We start from the raw sequence: 17,651 nt of genomic DNA, 5'->3' as shown, positions 1-17,651 counted from the left end.
AAAGAATCGAGGAAGTAGAAAAGTTGGTGTGATGGCTTGGGGGGGGCAGGGGGAGAGAGAAAGAAAGAAAGACAGGCAGGCAGGGGGAGAGAGAAAGAAAAAGAGACAGAAAGAATAGGGGAGGGGAGCAGAAAGAAAGAAAGAAATATTGGTTTAGCAAAAGGGGAGGGGGTATATTTGTCTATTTTTGTATAGTTGTTACTGAGATTTCATTGTATATTTTAAAGTCATCTGCCTTGACCTCTGAAAAAAAATGATAATCTGCCTTGACCCCGAATACAAATGATAATTAACATTTTCTCTGTGTACAGTGTGCTTTGTGTTTTTTAAAATGTTATTGTTGGTAGATCATTTGACTTGGTCATTTTAAAAGTATCTCGCAAGCCCAAAAAGTGTGGGCATCCCTGATCTAGATGTTTCAGATGTGGAGGGGCATAATTAAAACGGACGTCTAAGTCCATTTACATCCAACTCGCAAATCGTCCAAAGTAAAAAATAGCTTAGGACACATTTTCAAAAAATACATTCAGAATTTTTTTACTTTTGAAAATCGTCTAATTATATGTCCAGCAGATCTGATCATCCAAGTCGCTAAATCGTTCATCTTTATACCACATTTTCATCTAACTTTTCATCCAAGTCCAAAACGCCTAGAACAAGCCCTGTTGAACGTGGGAGTGGTCTGAAAAGTGATGGACTGAACACCCAGACATGTCACCTAAATAGTGGGGTACCTTACTGGGCACTGCTGTGAACTTCACAAAAAGGGTACCATGTCTGCTCCTCACTACAGTTCCCTTATAGGTCATGGTGAGCCCCTCATACCACCTCCAGAATCCCCTAGACCCACTTATCTACCATCCCAATAGCCCTTATGGCTGCAGGAGCCACTTATATGCCAGTACAAAAGGATTTTGGGGGTGTATAGGGGAGTGCACATGTTTAAGTATCAATGAGTGATTACAGGGGCTTATGGGCATGGGTCCTCCTCTGCATGAGTCCCTAACCCACCCCCCAAGATGGATTAAGCCGCCTTTGTGCTGGACGACTAGGCTTTCCTATGCCAGGTGGCCAGGTGATGATGGTCTGGAGGCTGAATTTTAAAAGTGTGATTAATATTTTTATGAGGGTGTGAGGGGGGGTCAGGAATAACTGAGGTAGTGTGTGGGTCTATTTTATGTGTTTTCAGTGCTTATCTGGTGACTTTAGGTGGGTTTTTGTGACTTAGACCATGTTTTACATGGTCTAAGTCACAACATCCAAGTTCCGTCGATCATGGGCTGTATAACTTTCGGTTATACATGCTGTACGACTAAGTCTAAGCCAGCCCACGTCCCGCCCTCAACACTCCTCTCGAAATGCTCCGTTTAGCTTTGGTCATTCAGCGGCACTATGTAGGCCTAGGTTGTTTAGAAATACGTCCAAAACCCGTTTTTAGTATCAGCACTTGGACGTATTTGGGAAATGTTCATCCAAGTGCCTACTTAGGCCGGTTTTTGGACGTTTTTCTCTTTTGATTATGAGCCCCATATATTATAAGGAGAGTTGGTTTGGCTGGGCAAAAAAATTGTACATGTTGTTCCCATTTTACACCTGGAATGCATGTATATTTTTAAAAATTCCCATGTCAGCTTACTTACCTGCCCTAAGACCATTGCAAGTGCCAGCAACCCTCTGATATGAATATGGAGTTTCCCCAATGATGTTTAAGAATTCAAGATTCTGATTTTAGTATATGTGGAGGGCATTTTGTAAAAAATGTACAGGTCATAATTGTCCAAAAACAGTCCATCTCACAGTCGTTTTGAAATTGTTGGGATTTCCTGTTCAAAAATACATGTGAAAGATGTTATTATATGATACCTATATTGTTATGTTATTATATGATACCTATATTAAAGACGCTGTCCAGCGCAGTTGTCAATCAACCGCTAGGTGCAATTTATAGAATCCCACCTAGTAGCGTCTAGGTATACTTAGGAGTCACTAGGCATCCCAGAGGTAGACACCAGTATATTAGGTCTAGGTTTTTTGTTGTTTTTTTTTAATTCTTTATTTTCATTTTATAATATTGACATAATATTAGTCAAAACAAGAAAATAATACAACTCAGTACATACATTAAAATGAGACAATAGGTAATAATAAAAATATACAATTAAAATACAAAAACAGAACAAGTTTTTTCTTTCTCATGCGGCAAAATCATTAAACCCAAATGTGAATTATTACTGGTTTGTATCTTTAGATCTCAATTAAGGGGGGAGAAAGCTTTACAATGGCTGAAATCTTTATCAAATAATACAAGAAATTAAAGATGGTAGCAGGAGAGAACAAAAACCAAAAAGCTTATGCTTGAGCAGGTTGAGACTGAACTTCTCTCAGGAGTTTTAAGTTTGCTCTTTAGCAGAAATAAATTTTATCAACTGCTGAGGTTCAAAGAAAATAAATCTATTCCCTTGATAGGTCATTACACATTTACAGGGGAATCTGAGTACAAACGTCGCACCTAATTGCAGAACCCTTGGTCTCAAAATTAGAAATTGTTTTCTTCTCTTTTGGGTTATTCGTAACACGTCTGGATACATTCTCACTATTTTAGTCATAAATGGTACATCTTTAAACTTAAAAAACATTTTAAGCATCCATTCCCTGTCAGCATCTATAGCAAATTGTACAAGTAGCGTAGCAGTTGCCGGTATCTCTTCACCTGACCTCTCAAGGAAATTTGTCAAATCCAAACTATCAGCAGACAAATTCTGCTGGTTTGGTTTTTGAACAGATGCTCTAGTTGGTAAATAATATATTTTAATGAGAGGCGGATAGGAGGTTTCGGGAACTTTCAAAACTTCTTTCAAATACTTTTTAAATGTATCCTGCACTGAGATAAGTGGTAATTTTGGAAAATTAATAATCCGAAGATTACTTCTTCTAGTCATATTTTCCAACATTTCTACCTTAAAATTAAGGTTTCCACTATCTCTTACCCAGACCGAAGCCTGGGACTCCACTGTTTTTATTCTTGTTTCATGTCCATCCACTTTATTTTCAACGCTGGATATCCTGTTTTTCATTTCCAAATTTTCAGACACAACAGAGGTATAACGTGTGGTAAGTTGCTGCATTTGGGTTCCCAAAGAGATTTGCAAACTAGATATTGCTTCCCAAATTGACTCCATATTGAAAACCTTGGGCCTCTGCAATGGTATCAGTTCAACACCCAGACTCTCTGATGAAAAAGTACCTGGAACTTCAGCAGGCGATGAAGTCAGTGTCAGGAAATCCTGAGGCAGTTTCTGTCCCAGCTCCTCCGAATGCACAGATGGTTGATTTGGCTTCACCCCTCCTCCTGCTGGGCCGATTTCCGATCTCAGCAGGTCTGGAGAGTAAACACCCCGGGGCATTTCCTCCACCTTCGCCTGGTCAAACGCCCCCAAACAGCTCGGAGGACTTAGTTCTTCCATCGATCGGTCAAACGCCCCCGGGCGACTCGGAGGACTCCGCTCTTCCGGAGTTATGGATGTTGCCTCGAGGGAGAGCTGTAACGCTTCAGCCAGCGTGTCTCTCCCAGCCGAGAAAGCCTCCGGCTGCGTTGGTGTCCCTCGCTGAAGAAAGGCGTCCATCGGGCCCGTTGCTGTTGGCAAAGATTCGTCGGGAAAAACCCGAAGTTTGGACTTTCGTTTCACCATTACAAGGTAACAGCAGTCCGGGAACATCCGTGGCGTCTAGCTCCAGCCACCCGCGGCCATCTTCCTTAAGCCACTCCCCCCCACCTCCACCAGGTCTAGGTTTTACAATGTCTAGTGATGCCTAAGTCAACTATGCCTGTTCTCTGACCCTAACCATGTCTACTTTTCAGGTAGGCATCACTAAGCATCTTAAGGGCTCTGCAACAAACTTTTAATTGGTTATTTTAATTTTAATTTTTTTTTTTGCTTGACTGAAAACTGGCATGGTCAATTACTATGCTAATTAAGATAATTAAAAATAAAGTACAGCGCGGATTTCAAAATTAGGCATTGCTAGGTATCCTTGATCTGGGTGCCTAACATGCCTAATAAAGGTGCTCTATACAGAATCTCGCCTAAAGGGCCATATTCTATAAATGGCATCCTGATTGTAGGCAGTAGGTGCCCTACCGTTATCTAACCAGCCAATTGGGATGCACATTTTCTAAAAAAAAAAAAAAAAACCCCGAGTCAGGCTGGGTGTAGTTTTGCCCAGAAGTGGCCTTAGGCAAGCTTAGGCAGCCCTAGGCATCTCCCTAGGGCTGTGATAGGTGCCTGAAATGTAGGCCATTGAAATGCTAGCCTACACTTCAAATAGACCTGGCCGCTAAACTGATTGTGGTAAGGAAATCTCCCTGCCACTATCAGCTGAGTGGCTGCAGTAGGGATCCCCCGAACCCCACCACAAGTCGGCCAGCAGGAGGGATGCCCACTCCCTCCCGCCATCACCCCCACATGCCATCACCCCTGAACCTCTTGCCAATAGGTTACCCCCAGAGCCCAACCCCCTACCCCAGCACCCCCATAAAGTAGAACCTCTACCCCGTCACCCCAGAACAGAGCCCTTTCCCTGGCATCCCTTCAGAGCAGCAGAACTCCCATTCTGGTACTCCCCCAGAACAGAGCCCCCTCCAGGGCACCCAACCCTTCCGTATCTTTTGGAATACCACCGGCTGGAAGGATGCCTACTCCTCCACCCAACAGGCCCACCTCTTCAGAATGGCAGACCTTCCCCTTCTCGGTGTATCCTAGGATGTACCAGGGAGGGGCCTAAGGCCCTGATTGGCCCAGGCTCCTAAGGCCCTGCTCATAGGAGGGGCTTTAGGCACTTGGGCCAACTGTAGTCTTAGGCCTCCTTCCCAATGCATTCTAGGATGCACTGGGAGTGGCCTAATACTCCTATTGGCCAGATCCCTAAGGCCAGATTGGCCAGATCCCTTGGGAGTGGTCTTAGAGATTTGGCCAATTGGAGTCTTAGGCCACTCTCAGTGCACATACAAATGCCCCTGCAAAGCAGAGGGGCAGCCTAGTGGTCAATTCATTGGACTTTTAACTGTGGGTCGCAGGTACTAATCCTACTTTAATTCCTTTATATGTTATTGTGAGTCCTCCAGGAACAGATAAACCAGGAAAATCCCTCCTTGAGGGCCGCAATCCAGTCGGGTTTTCAGGATTTCCCCAATGAATATGCATGAGATCTATGTGCATGCACTGCTTTCAATGCATATTCATTGGGAAAATCCTGGAAACCCGACTGGATTGCGGCCCTCGAGGAGAGACTTTGACACCTTGAGCTAAATTGAAAGGAGTAATTCAAGTGGCAACAAATCTTTGTGTAAGGAAAGTAAGTAAAAGCAAGAGGAAAATGAAAACTATTTGGTTCTTCAAAGAAGTGGCTGTGCAAATAAAGGAAATACAAGTACCTCTCACAAAATAAAGAAGTTCACAAAAAGAGGAACAGAAGAAAATACTGCATGAAGCTAAGAGGAATAAGCATGGCAGGAAAAAAGGCAAAAGTGTAAATTGACATGGCAAAACTTGTCAGGTTTGTTGTCGAAAGAAGAAAGATAAGAGTAGAAGTACAAGACTTAAATATACTGATGTTCAATATGTAGATATAGACGAGGGAAAAGTGGAATTGCTCAACAACTATATCTGTTCAGTATTCATGAAAGAATAACCCGGTAAAGGTCTACAAAAAATTGGCAAGGATGCATAAAGAGATGGTGTAGATACCACACCATTCATGGAAGAGAGTGTACTCATAATTATGAATAACTTGTACAACTGAATATGGACAGACTCATGAGACCAGATAAGATACATTCCAGGATCCTTGGAGAGCTTAGAGAGGTTTTGGTTGGTCTTCTAAAGGATGTGTTTAATAGAACCTTGAAGATGAGAGAAGCACCACTGGATTGAAGTGACTTGGTTCCCCGTCACAAACATGGTAATAGAGAAGAGGTGGGAAACTAGAAACCAATGATCCTTACTTGGTAGTGGGCATAGTAATGGAGAAACTGCTGAACGAAAGGATAACCAACCAAGATCTGAGACAACATGGTGTTACCAAAGGGAAATCATGTCAAATATTTCTGATTGATTTCTTTGACTTGGCAGTAAAGTGTTTAATGTGTATGTATTTAGGGGACAGAAATCCAAAGGAACTGTATATGATAGGAGATGAGAGGCTGATATGATGGGAACCAAAAGACCTTGGCGTAATGGTGTCAAGTTGGTGAAACAAAGTGACAAGGCAGGCCAAGGCCAGAACAGTGCTTGACTGTAATGAGAGGGCATAACCTACAGAAAATAAAGCAGGTGATAAGGCCCCTGTACAAGTCATCGGTGAAACTACATTTGGAATACTGTGTTTAACTGATATAAACCTTTGCACCTTGATTGCCAAAACATATGCATAAATTATGCTATTCTAAATTTTATGCATTATGGCAGGGTCAAGCCCCGCCACGCACGCTCAGATCTAATCCCCACAGAGTGCCAATGAGGTGTGCAGGTTTCTCAAAATAAAGTATTTTTTCCCCCTTTGCACTTTCAAAACCAAAAGATTTATTTTGCTTAGAATTCTTTTATACAGTGAAACTGGCAGCAAAATCCTCTTTGCTGATTCCAACACAGTCCATGCTTCAAAAATACAGCAAACTTTTCAAATATCTCCAACAGTTCAGGATTTCAATATTCTTAATTCAGAAACAACAAACTTATTTTACAGCTTTTGTCCTCTGGGCTGCTGCTTTAACACAGTCCAAGTAGCCTTTGCAAATAGGACCAAAGATTGCTTATTCTTGCCCATAGGCAACTCCAGGCAGTGCTCTTGCCTGATCCTAATTCTCAGACTGCTACTAAAATCCACAGTCAAATTAAGGACACTCCTCCATGCCTAGCTTCAAAGAGCTCTCTCACCATACTACCCTGACTCTCTCTAGCTGGGCCAGTAGGAGTGGGAACAAGCTCCACCTAATTCCAGAAAAATGGACCCTGTACACCTCCCGTGTTTCCAATTAATCAGTGTCTCAGCACAGGGACAAACTTTGGGCACTTGAAATAGCCTTGGTTTTAAACCTGGCTATCTCTGCAGTGATACTGGGCGTTCCTCCCCCATTGCACCAAAGCTCATTCACACACCTGTCCCCACACTCAGATAAATTTCCATTTCAAATCTTTTAGCAACAGGATCCTTGATTCACTTTTATACAGGAAGGTTTCTTATTTAAATCAGGTTTATTCACGCATGCTTTCATCACCCATTCCTTCCACTGGTTCACCACTGTAATTCATGTCATAGTCTAAAGTATTATCATCAAAACCTTGTTCATTCACCTCCATAGGAGCTACTTCTCTGCAATGTGGCTCCCCTCCCCCACTCTGGGAAAGCCCTCATTTCCCACAGTCATCCTGCACCAAACTTCTCCTCAGAATTCTCCCCCTCCCAAGCTAACCGTGCTCTAGGAAATGGATTCTTGCTTTGCCTGGGAGTTCCTGAATGCAGCTTCCAATGAGGTAGTGATACTGGAATGGAAATGTTCTCAATGTTCCCTGAGGTGCCTGGCAAAGTTTTCAGCTTTGCAGCTCTGCCTTGCCATTTCTCCTGCTGCTATGACTCTTCCTGTTCCTGCCACTTCTTCCTCCAGCTTTCAGCTGTGGAAGCTTTATTCTTTCACTGGCTCTAGCCTTGCTGGATGCATGTCAGCCCTGATGACTCCTCCTCTTTCTTTAACCCTCTGTATGTGAACTTGTAAAACTGCAGGTTTAAAAGGAGTTTTTACTTCTGCAGTTTTAAATAAGGAATAATAGGGTAAAATGAAGGAATTCTGAGCTGCTGCTGCACTCTGTCCTATTCTCTGCCTTTCTGATGTGTGAGCTGTCTGCTTGTCAGACCTTACAGTTTGCTTTCTTGTTCTAGGAATAGGCACTGGTTTGACAGAAATAGGGTTAGCAGCAGTTTCCGAATGAGACAGCATGTAACTGTGCACTACACCAATACTCTAGACTCTGCCTACATTTATGCCCATGGTCAAAGTGAACACCATCTCATTTAGTAGAGGAGTAGCCTAGTGGTTAGAGCAGCTGCCTCAGTCACTTAACACTTCATTGCTCCAGGTATTCTAGTTATTTATGCACAAAGACGGGAAGTATTAAGTGTATCACTATATTCTGCAAAGTTTGCAATTTACATAAAGCTGACCTGGTATAATTTAAATAAATTATATTACAATAATCCATAAGAGATTTTAAAAATAACATGTAGCTCTGGTCCTGCCTTGCAGCCATACCATGGGGCTCTTGCCAACTCACCCGAGCTTGGGTGTATGTGCCAATTCACTCGAGCTTGGGTGTATTCCCAGTTCCTCCAGTAGGCTGGAGGAGCTGGGAATTCTGGGTCTCAATCACAGCACTCAGTCTCTCCCCCACTGTTTTTGCAAGAAGCAGAGGCCAAGGTATAACTGAAACAAATTGAAACTCTTTATTCAACTTGATTGTAGGTTTTAACTTAAATATTTAGAACTTCTTCAGTACTGGCAGTCATCAGGTTGAAAAGACAAAGTTTGCTAAACAGTCACTTCTTCACTTTAGATCCAAATTTCTAGTACTCTACTTCTCTTCCTCTCACTCCGGCCAGTAAGAAGTCTCCCTCGGGCTACAGCTTTGGTAGATGGGAGATAGGATATTTGATATGATAGATTTGGTAGATGGGAATTAGGATATTTGATATGATATGCAAATTAGAAGATAAATCTGATATATATATCCCTGTAATATGAGTATACTGCTGGTATATCACTCCCCTGGACCATGGTCACATAATACCACAAAACTACAAGAAATTATCTCAAATCTCACCTGCTAATATGCAAGAGTAAATATTCCACTAGAGTCCCAAGACAATGCCAGCATCTCCAATTTCAAAAAATTCCTCCTCTATAGTCAACTAGACCTAAAACCATCAGGTCCTACACACAAGAAAGGACACACCTTAAATATTATAACATCCAACCCCCACTACCTCATCATGGATACAGAATGGACTGCAGTTCTCTGGTCAGACCACTATATACTGTCCTTCAATTTTACCCTGTACATGGGAAGAACATTCACTAAGGATACCAATAAAAAAACATTAACAAGAGGCAGGATAAACACAAGCTAATTCTGGAATAAAGCCTCTTAATTATTAAACACGTCTTCAAACAATCCTACCACAAAACGTACTAATTGTAGCAACACAATTGAACTAATGTTTGATGCAATAGCTCCACTATTCCACTACAACACAAGAACTACCAAACCCTCGCCTTGGGTTGCCAAAAACCTAAGAGCTGAAAAACAATCTTGCTGAAGACTTGAGAGGCAATTGCAAAAGAACAACCTACCAGAACACAAAACAGCCTGGAGGGTTGTAATCAATAAATACAAATTCAATATTGCTGACGCCCAAAAAAACCCCACTACGCTCGCGAAATAGAAAAAAAAAATTTTGATATCAAAAAACTATTTCACCTCATGCGCACCATGACTACACCTCCAAAATTAGATCCTACCTTAATTCCCAGCCAAATGCTCAAATACTAGCTGATGTCTTCTTAAACAGGATCTAAAATATACTAACTGAGGTTGATAAGACAACTGTCTCTGTAACACCAAAATACACACTACACCCAAAGGCAATAGACTCCTGTATAACTGACTGAATTTGTAATACCTTGACATCATATGGCATGCTTGTTGTAAATCTTTGTATGCCACAAGATGTATCTAGGTAGTTTAGACCTGAAAGACTCAGACCAGCTTTAAGTGCTTCCAGTTCTTGCAGGAGGTCTCCTAGATCCAGTAGCTTGTTGTTATCTTTGCTTGTGATTTTTGGAAAATTGTCTGTTCTCCTCTGTTTTCTACCTGATAATCAATTCCTAATCCACAACTGAACTTTGCCACCTATCCCGTGACACTTTAATTTTCTCAGGAGCCTCTGGTGAGGAACTTTATCAAAAGCTTTCTGAAAATCTAGATACACTATATCATCTGGCTCATCTTTATCCACATGTTTATTCACACCTTCAAAGAAGTCAAGCAAATTGGTAAGGCAAGATCTCCCTCGGCTGAACCCATGCTGACTCCATCTCATTGAATCATGTTTGTCTACATGTTCCACAATTTTATTTTTTATCATCATTTCTACCATTTTGCCCAGTACCAAAGTGAGGCTTACCAGTTTGTAATTTCCAGGATCTCCCCTGGAGCCCTTTTTAAAAATCGGCCACCCTCCAATCTTTAGGTACTTCAGACGATTTTAGTGATAGGTTACAGCAGGTCAGCAATTTCATTTTTGAAGTTCATCTCTTGCCTTGTGTGGGCTTCTTAGTAGCTATGACATCTTTAAAGTCGACTTTCCACCCTTGGTACTTTTCCTGGTGGTCATTAAACTGGGTGAGTCCCATGTTCACGAACCTTTTGCTAGATCTTCTCTCTCTCTAAGGTCTCTACCATGCTGGCAGTAGGTAGCTGTGGCTGACTATTCACTGCTGTTTATCTGGAGTCAGATGCGGAGCATGGCATGTCGGGTGCCTCTTATTTAATCACAGTATGTTTAGTTGGGCGTAGCTGCTCATTCTTTACTTGAGCCCAGTTCCTGTATGTCATCAGAGTCTGTGCTTGAAATGAAGCATTTTCTTTGGTGCGTTTTCCTGGAGCAAGAGACAGTAGCAGTGCATCCGTGTGTGTACTTGCGTGTGAATCATTGTAGTGTTTTGTCTCCATGGTGTCCTTCACCTTAGACTTGCTTCTCTCAGGCAAGTTGGACTCCTCTGCAGAGGAACATGCTTTCCCTGAATTTAGTGACTCCTCGGTTTGATCTCTTCCGCTGAGGCCTGGGCTTTTACATATTCTGCTGTGCACAGTACAGAATTTTCCACTATAATATGCCTAAGCTGACTCTCCCTGCCTTCAGCCCTTGTGGCTTCTTCTAGCACCTTAATCTGAGCCTTAATGGCAGCTGCTCCTATGGTACCTTAAAGATTCAAAAGTTGAATCTATAAATTCTTTACTTGTAGAAATAAAATGCAAGTTCTAAAATTTGAAGGCTTCTTATAATGTAGTTTTTGACCAGTTCCAAACACACAGAGTTCCGCTGACTTGCCTGTGAGATTACACAATGTCTGAAAGAGTTTAACAGCTCAGAGTAGAGAGCTGCACGGGAACGGGGACGACGGGAATCCCGCGGGACCCACGGGCATCCCGCGGGTTCCCCCTTTGGGTCACGGGGATCCCGTGGGGACGCCCCCTAGGGTCGCGGGGATCCCGTGGGGACGCCTCCGAGGGTCGCGGGGTTCCTGCGGGGCTGGATGTACTCAGTCGCGCGGCTCTTCTCCCTACCTTCTCTGCTTGCAGCACAGAGCCGAACGGAAGTCTTCTCGACGTCAGCGCTGACGTCGGGAAGACTTCCGTTTGGCTCTGTGCTGCAGGCAGTGCAGGTAAGGAGGAGAGTAGCCTCGCGGTTCGAGTGGCTACCAAGGGAGGGGGCGGTCCGCCCCGCCACGGTTGCAGCACAGCCGGCCAGGTCCCCTTACTTTTGTGGCACTTCCCCGACCGACCGACAACAGCCCCGGTCCGACAATCCTCCCTGCCCTGTAGCCGCGAATCTAAATTATCTTCTTACAGCAGCTGTAATAAGGTAATTTAGATTCGCAGTTAAGGGCAGGGAGGTTTGTCGGACCGGGGCTGTTGTCAGTCGGTCGGGGAAGTACCACAAAAGTAAGGGGACCTGGCCGGCTGTGCTGCACCCGGGGCGGTAGAGAAGGAGTGGTGAGAAGGACGCTGAAAGGCCATGGGGAAGACGGGAGGAGGGGGGGAAGGACTCTGAAAGCACTTGAAGACAGAGGAGGGAGAAGGACGCTGAAAGCACATGAGGAATACAAAGGGGTGGAGAAGGACACTGAAAGGCCATGGGAAGGGCGGAGGGGGGGAGGACTCTGAAAGCACTTGTGGAAGACAGAGGGGGGAGAAGGATGCTGAAAGCACATGGGGAAGACAAAGGGGTGGAGAAGGACGCTGAAAGGACATGGGGAAGACAAAGGGGTGGAGAAGGACGCTGAAAGGCCATGGGAAGGGCGGGGGGGAAGGACTCTGAAAGCACTTGTGGAAGACAGAGGGGGGAGAAGGATGCTGAAAGCACATGGGGAAGACAAAGGGGTGGAGAAGGACGCTGAAAGGACATGGGGAAGACGGGGGGGTGGAGAAGGACGCTGAAAGGCCATGGGGAAGACAGAGAGGGAGAAGGACGCTGAAAGGACATGGGGAAGCAGAGGGGGGAGAAGGACACTGAAAGCACATGTGGAAGACAGAGAGGGGAGAAGGACGCTGACAGGACATGGGGAAGATGGGGGGAGAAGGACGCTGAAAGGAAATGGGGAAGAGAGAGTAGGGAGAAGACGCTGGCAGGGAAGAAGACAGATGCCAGACTATGGGGGGAGCGGAGAGAAGAAGATGGGTGCCAGACCAATTTGGAAGGGGGAAGAAAGGGAGAGGCACAGTAACAGAGCAAATGGAAGATGCAGAAGGAAGAGAGACAGTGGATGGAAGGAATTGAATGAGAACATGAGGAAAGCAGAAACCAGGCAACAAAGGTAGGAAAAGAATTATATTTCTTTTTTTTTATTTTGCTTCAGGATAAAGTAGTATATTAGTTGTGTTGATAAAAATTTATAAACATTAGAGGCTCTGGTAGAAACCCATTTGCAAAGTATGTATTCTTCCCAATTAATATTTTCAAATTAATAAAGTCTTTTTGCTTATTTGTAAATGGATTTCTACCAGAGCCTTTAATTCAGTAGCATAATTAAATGAAATAACTATTTCTGAAGTTTATAGGGACGGGCGGGGACGGAGGGGATTCCTCACGGGGACGGGTGGGGACGGAGGGGATTCCTCGCGGGGACGGGTGGGACGGAGGGATTCCTCACGGGGACGGGTGGGGACGGGTGGGATTCCTCACGGGGACGGGTGGGGACGGGTGGGACTTTTGCGGGGACGGGTGGGATTTCTGTCCCCGCGCAACTCTCTAGCTCAGAGCTCTGGCAAGTTTCATCAATGGCTGTTTGCAGAGCACTATTTTGTTATCTGATTTTTTACTGTATTAATGGTTGCTGTATGGCTTATTCCAGATGATCCCAAACAGCACAAACTCATTGGAATTGGAATCAGTAATATTAACAGGACCCTATAATTTCTTAATAAGCTTTCTTTAATATAATACTTAAAAGAAAGAAATAAACTTACAGTTCAGTTGATCTTAAGGATTTCTTCTCTCATAGAATTCACACTTCTTGCTAGCATGTCCCAAAGATAGAGGAAAGTCAGCAGTGTTTATCACAGACACTCTGTGCAGGGTAATACCGTGTTCCAACTTAAGGAACCCTCATAAACAGGATTCCTAATAAATTGGTAAGTTTTCCATTTAAGATTAGGATTTCACATTCAGAGGTCCTACCTAAACAGACAGGGACACACATAATTGATTCCACTTCCCTTCACGCAGCAGCCCATGCAGTGTATATCAGTCCCTTTGTTTTTAGCTTTTGTCTTGCTTGATTTTTGTGTTCTGCAAATAAACTGGCCTTGGATGTTTTGTATGTGAGGAAATATTAAAACATTAATCTGTTCCCCCTCTCCCCCTGTTTATTCTATGAAATTTTAGATCACAATCTTAAATGATTGATTTTGTAAATTATATTTACAAAAGACAGAAGCCCATCGATGCTTTGGGTGGACCTTCAAAAGTAAAAAGGTACGGTTTAAATAATCTTGCTCTGTTTTATAATACAACAATCAAACTTACCAAACATCCTAGATAAACTCTTAATACTATATACACCATTGAGAACTGTACAATATGCAGATAACAATTTACTTGAAATTCCCTCCCTAAAGGTCATTAATACTCGAAGAAATGAAATATTCACAGTTTATGCTCTGCAACTATGAAATACTTTACCCTCTTATCTTAGAGAAGAACAAAAGCTCGATCGCTTTAAGAGCAGCTTAAAGTCTTTTTTATTTAAAGATGCTTTTCACACTTAAGTATCAAATGTATGATACTTTTTTTAAAGTAGTATACAACTGAGAAGACATCAGAGATTCCCCCTGTCAACCCTTTATGCGCTTCCCTAGAATCCTTTCTTTACTATAACCATTGTAGTTCATCCGTTCCCCCTGTTATACCATGTTGGTCCTTGTATGATTTGAAATGTATTCTTATTTTATAATAATGTACCTCATTTTAAAGTGTACATCGCTTAGAAGTATTATAATCAAATTTTAAATAAACCTGAAACCTGGATAGAAAAGACTCACATTTGTTCAAGTCTCAGGCAATTCTTGAGAAAATAGTCTTCTATTTTGTTGTCAAGTTCACAGCCTGAAATTCATATCTGACTCTAAGCTCATTATCAAAGCTTATGTTTAGCTGTAACCAAAGTAGCATTATTCCAGTTGTGCCATCTCCATTATCTCTGCTCCATTTTCAGTAGGTCCCCTCTTCCTGTAGTCATTCAGGCCTGTGTGATCTCCACCCTCAATTATTGCAGTTCCCTGTATCCTAGGCTCCCTAAAATGCTCAACTGCCACCTGACCTAAACAACACCACATCACAAATGCTATTAAGTGCAAATCCCTGCAGAAGCCAGTTCAAAAGCTTGATAATTGTTATTATCTATTTACTTACTTTCTTATCACTTGCCTATCTCATAATCATAATGAAGCACGGAAAATATCAACACTTTAAAACAAGTCAAACAATTAAACAATAAATAAAACACAATAAACATAATACATCACTGTGAAAACAGTCTTTCACAATAAATAGAATTTAATCAGTATATGCAAGAAAACCATCTTTCATCACAATGGATTAATATGAAGAGACAAGTGTAAAAGACAACAAATCTGTTTCATTATGAATCATTACAGGAAGTGAAATCCATGCCCTTAAGCTTGCTATGATGAAGGCCTGCAAAAAAGTAGTATCTTACTATAAATGCAACCTTTGCCAATGGGGATTCTAAAAAATCACTGGTAGCTTGAAAGTAAATTATAAGTAGGATGATACAGATGAAATATTAATGTCACCTTCCTCCCCCCAGCTAAACTACTGACAATGAGTTTGTATAATGGAAATCTCCACCCTTGGCACCCCTAGTTTCAAAACCCATGCTATGATGTAGTATCCTTTAGATTGCTTTCAGTCATCTGAATTCTAAACAATCAGGAATTATTTCATAAATATTTTATTTCTCTTCAGCCAGCTATTAAAAAACAAATCCCAAAATCATATTACTGCATGGTGCAATATTATTCTCTGAACCTTTAATGTATCACGTTGATCAATTCACTTTATTTTCAATATTTCTATTTCTATGAAATACAAACAAGATTTTCTATATTTATACTGCATTCTGTACTTGCCTCACCAAGCTGAGAAGTTATCAAGGTGTGGTAAAAATCAGGCTTTTACCACACATTATTTTACCATAGGTGTCACAATCTATGGGCCACATCTTAAAGAAGCCACTAATAGCACCTGTAAGATACCCTGCTTCCAAGCTCAAACTTCATAACCTAAGCCCAAATCTTTTTAAGACACCTTTCCCAAATAAAGCTCTTCCAATCATAAATCACTCCTCCTGTCAAGTTCTACCCCCAGAAGACTATCCCCTAAGTATAGAAACCTCCTGATCATCCTAAAAGATGCTCAAATACAAAACATGACTCCTAGCAGTATAGTACCATGAGACTACCACTAGAGGTCCCTAGCACCATTTTGAACCTGGAGCTAGAGAATAACACAGTAGTTGTTACCTGCAGCTAGCCGTGGGTAAACCGCCAAAATGGTGACATAAAAAGGTCACCGTGAGTATGGGGACAAGGCCATTCACCACCCCGTGGAGTGGTGAATGGTCTTGTCTCCACAGTTAAAGGAGTGAGCACATGCAGTGAACGAGCATGTGGTCCGGCAGCCCCCTCTCTCCCGCCGGTCGGCCGATCGTGCATCTCCCTCCCTCCCTTTCCCTTACCTTCTCTTTGTGGCGATTTCTATAAGGCTATCCGTTGTATTGCAGCCAGAGCCTTGAAGTCGCATCACGTGTGGCTGCTGGAAACGTCTCCTCTGATGCAACTTTCTGTTTCCGGTTGCATCGGAGGATACTTTTCCAGCAGCCAACGCGATGTGACTTCAAGGCTCTGGCTGCAATACAACGGATAGCCTTATAGAAATCGCCACAAGGAGAAGGTAAGGGGAAGAGAAGGAGGGAGATGCAAGGATGGCCGGTGGGAGGGAGATTCTGGACCGCGCGAAGGGTGCTGGGGGTGGGGGGATAGAGAGGAGAAGATGCTGAAGTAGCCTGAAGGGAACTGGGGAAGAAACAGAGGGGAGAAGATGCTGGGAAATGGGGAAAAGAGAGTGGGGAGAAGACGCTGGGAAATGGGAAAGAGAGAATAGGGAGAAGACGCTGGGAAATGGGGAAGAGAGAGTGGGGAGAAGACGCTGGAAGGGAAATGGGGAAGACAAGAGTGGGCAGAAGATGCTGGAAGGGAAATGGGGAAGACAGAGTGGGGAGAAGACAGAGATGCCAGACTATGGGGGGAGCACAGGGAAGAAGATGCCAGACCAATTTTTTTTGGGGGGGTTGAAGGGAGAGGTACAGTAACATAGCAAATGGAAGACGCTGAGAGAAGACAGACAGTGGATGGAAGGAATTGAATGAGAAGTTGAGGAAAGCAGAAACCAGACAACAAAGGTAGAAAAAAAAATTCTATTTATTTCCTTTTTTTGTGTGTGCTTTAGGATAAAGTAGTATATTAGTTTTGTTGATAAAAATTTATAAACAAAGCCCTGCCAGCTGAACATCTCTTTCTCTAGTTCAGCAGCCAGAACTTTGATTTATAAGGAAGGAATAATCTAAATATTTCAGTACTGAGGCTTGTATAGATGCTGCGTGGACAGACGGCGGGGATGGGGAGGTACAGGGGATGGCGGGGACAGGGCGGTGAAGGGTATGGTGGTCTGGGGACGGGGCAGTGACAGGGACAGAATTTTTCCCCATGTCATTCTCTACCTGGAGCCAGCAAGGGTAAGAGCTACTTCAACTAGCTCATGCCCAAACCTTCAAGAGAATAAGAATTTGTTAAGGTAGACCTAGGGAGACTGTCAGGCGGGTAAGGAGCCTAATGTAGGCCTTTGAGAGGCTTTCAGGAGAGTAGGTGTCCTAGTGGAGGGCACTATATTTGGAGAAGGACTTCCAATGGGAAATCAACTTGACTTTGGGAGGGTTCACAATAGGGGTTCTGGTGGTGGGGGGACTTTGTTTAGAAGGGGACCCTCAGGAAATTGTTTATGTATTAAGGGTGAAGGCCATCTTGTGGATGCTACAAGCAGCCTCATTACAATGTAACCAAGAATTTGTGACCCAATTATCCTGGAATTGTAACTCTATTTTGAAACTCATTACTATGTAGGACATGTCCGGGGGTCCAGACAGGTTTTGAAAAGCTTCCCAAACTAATCGCGTCAGGAAGGGTCACACGCGCATACGCAGATGCAATGTGGTGACATCACACGTATGCGCATGTGCGCGT

Source organism: Geotrypetes seraphini, chromosome 4 (assembly GCF_902459505.1).
Source record: "Geotrypetes seraphini chromosome 4, aGeoSer1.1, whole genome shotgun sequence".
In the NCBI taxonomy this organism is placed as follows: domain Eukaryota; kingdom Metazoa; phylum Chordata; class Amphibia; order Gymnophiona; family Dermophiidae; genus Geotrypetes; species Geotrypetes seraphini.
The sequence above is the reverse complement of the archived record's forward strand: the minus strand, read 5'-3'. Positions refer to the sequence as shown.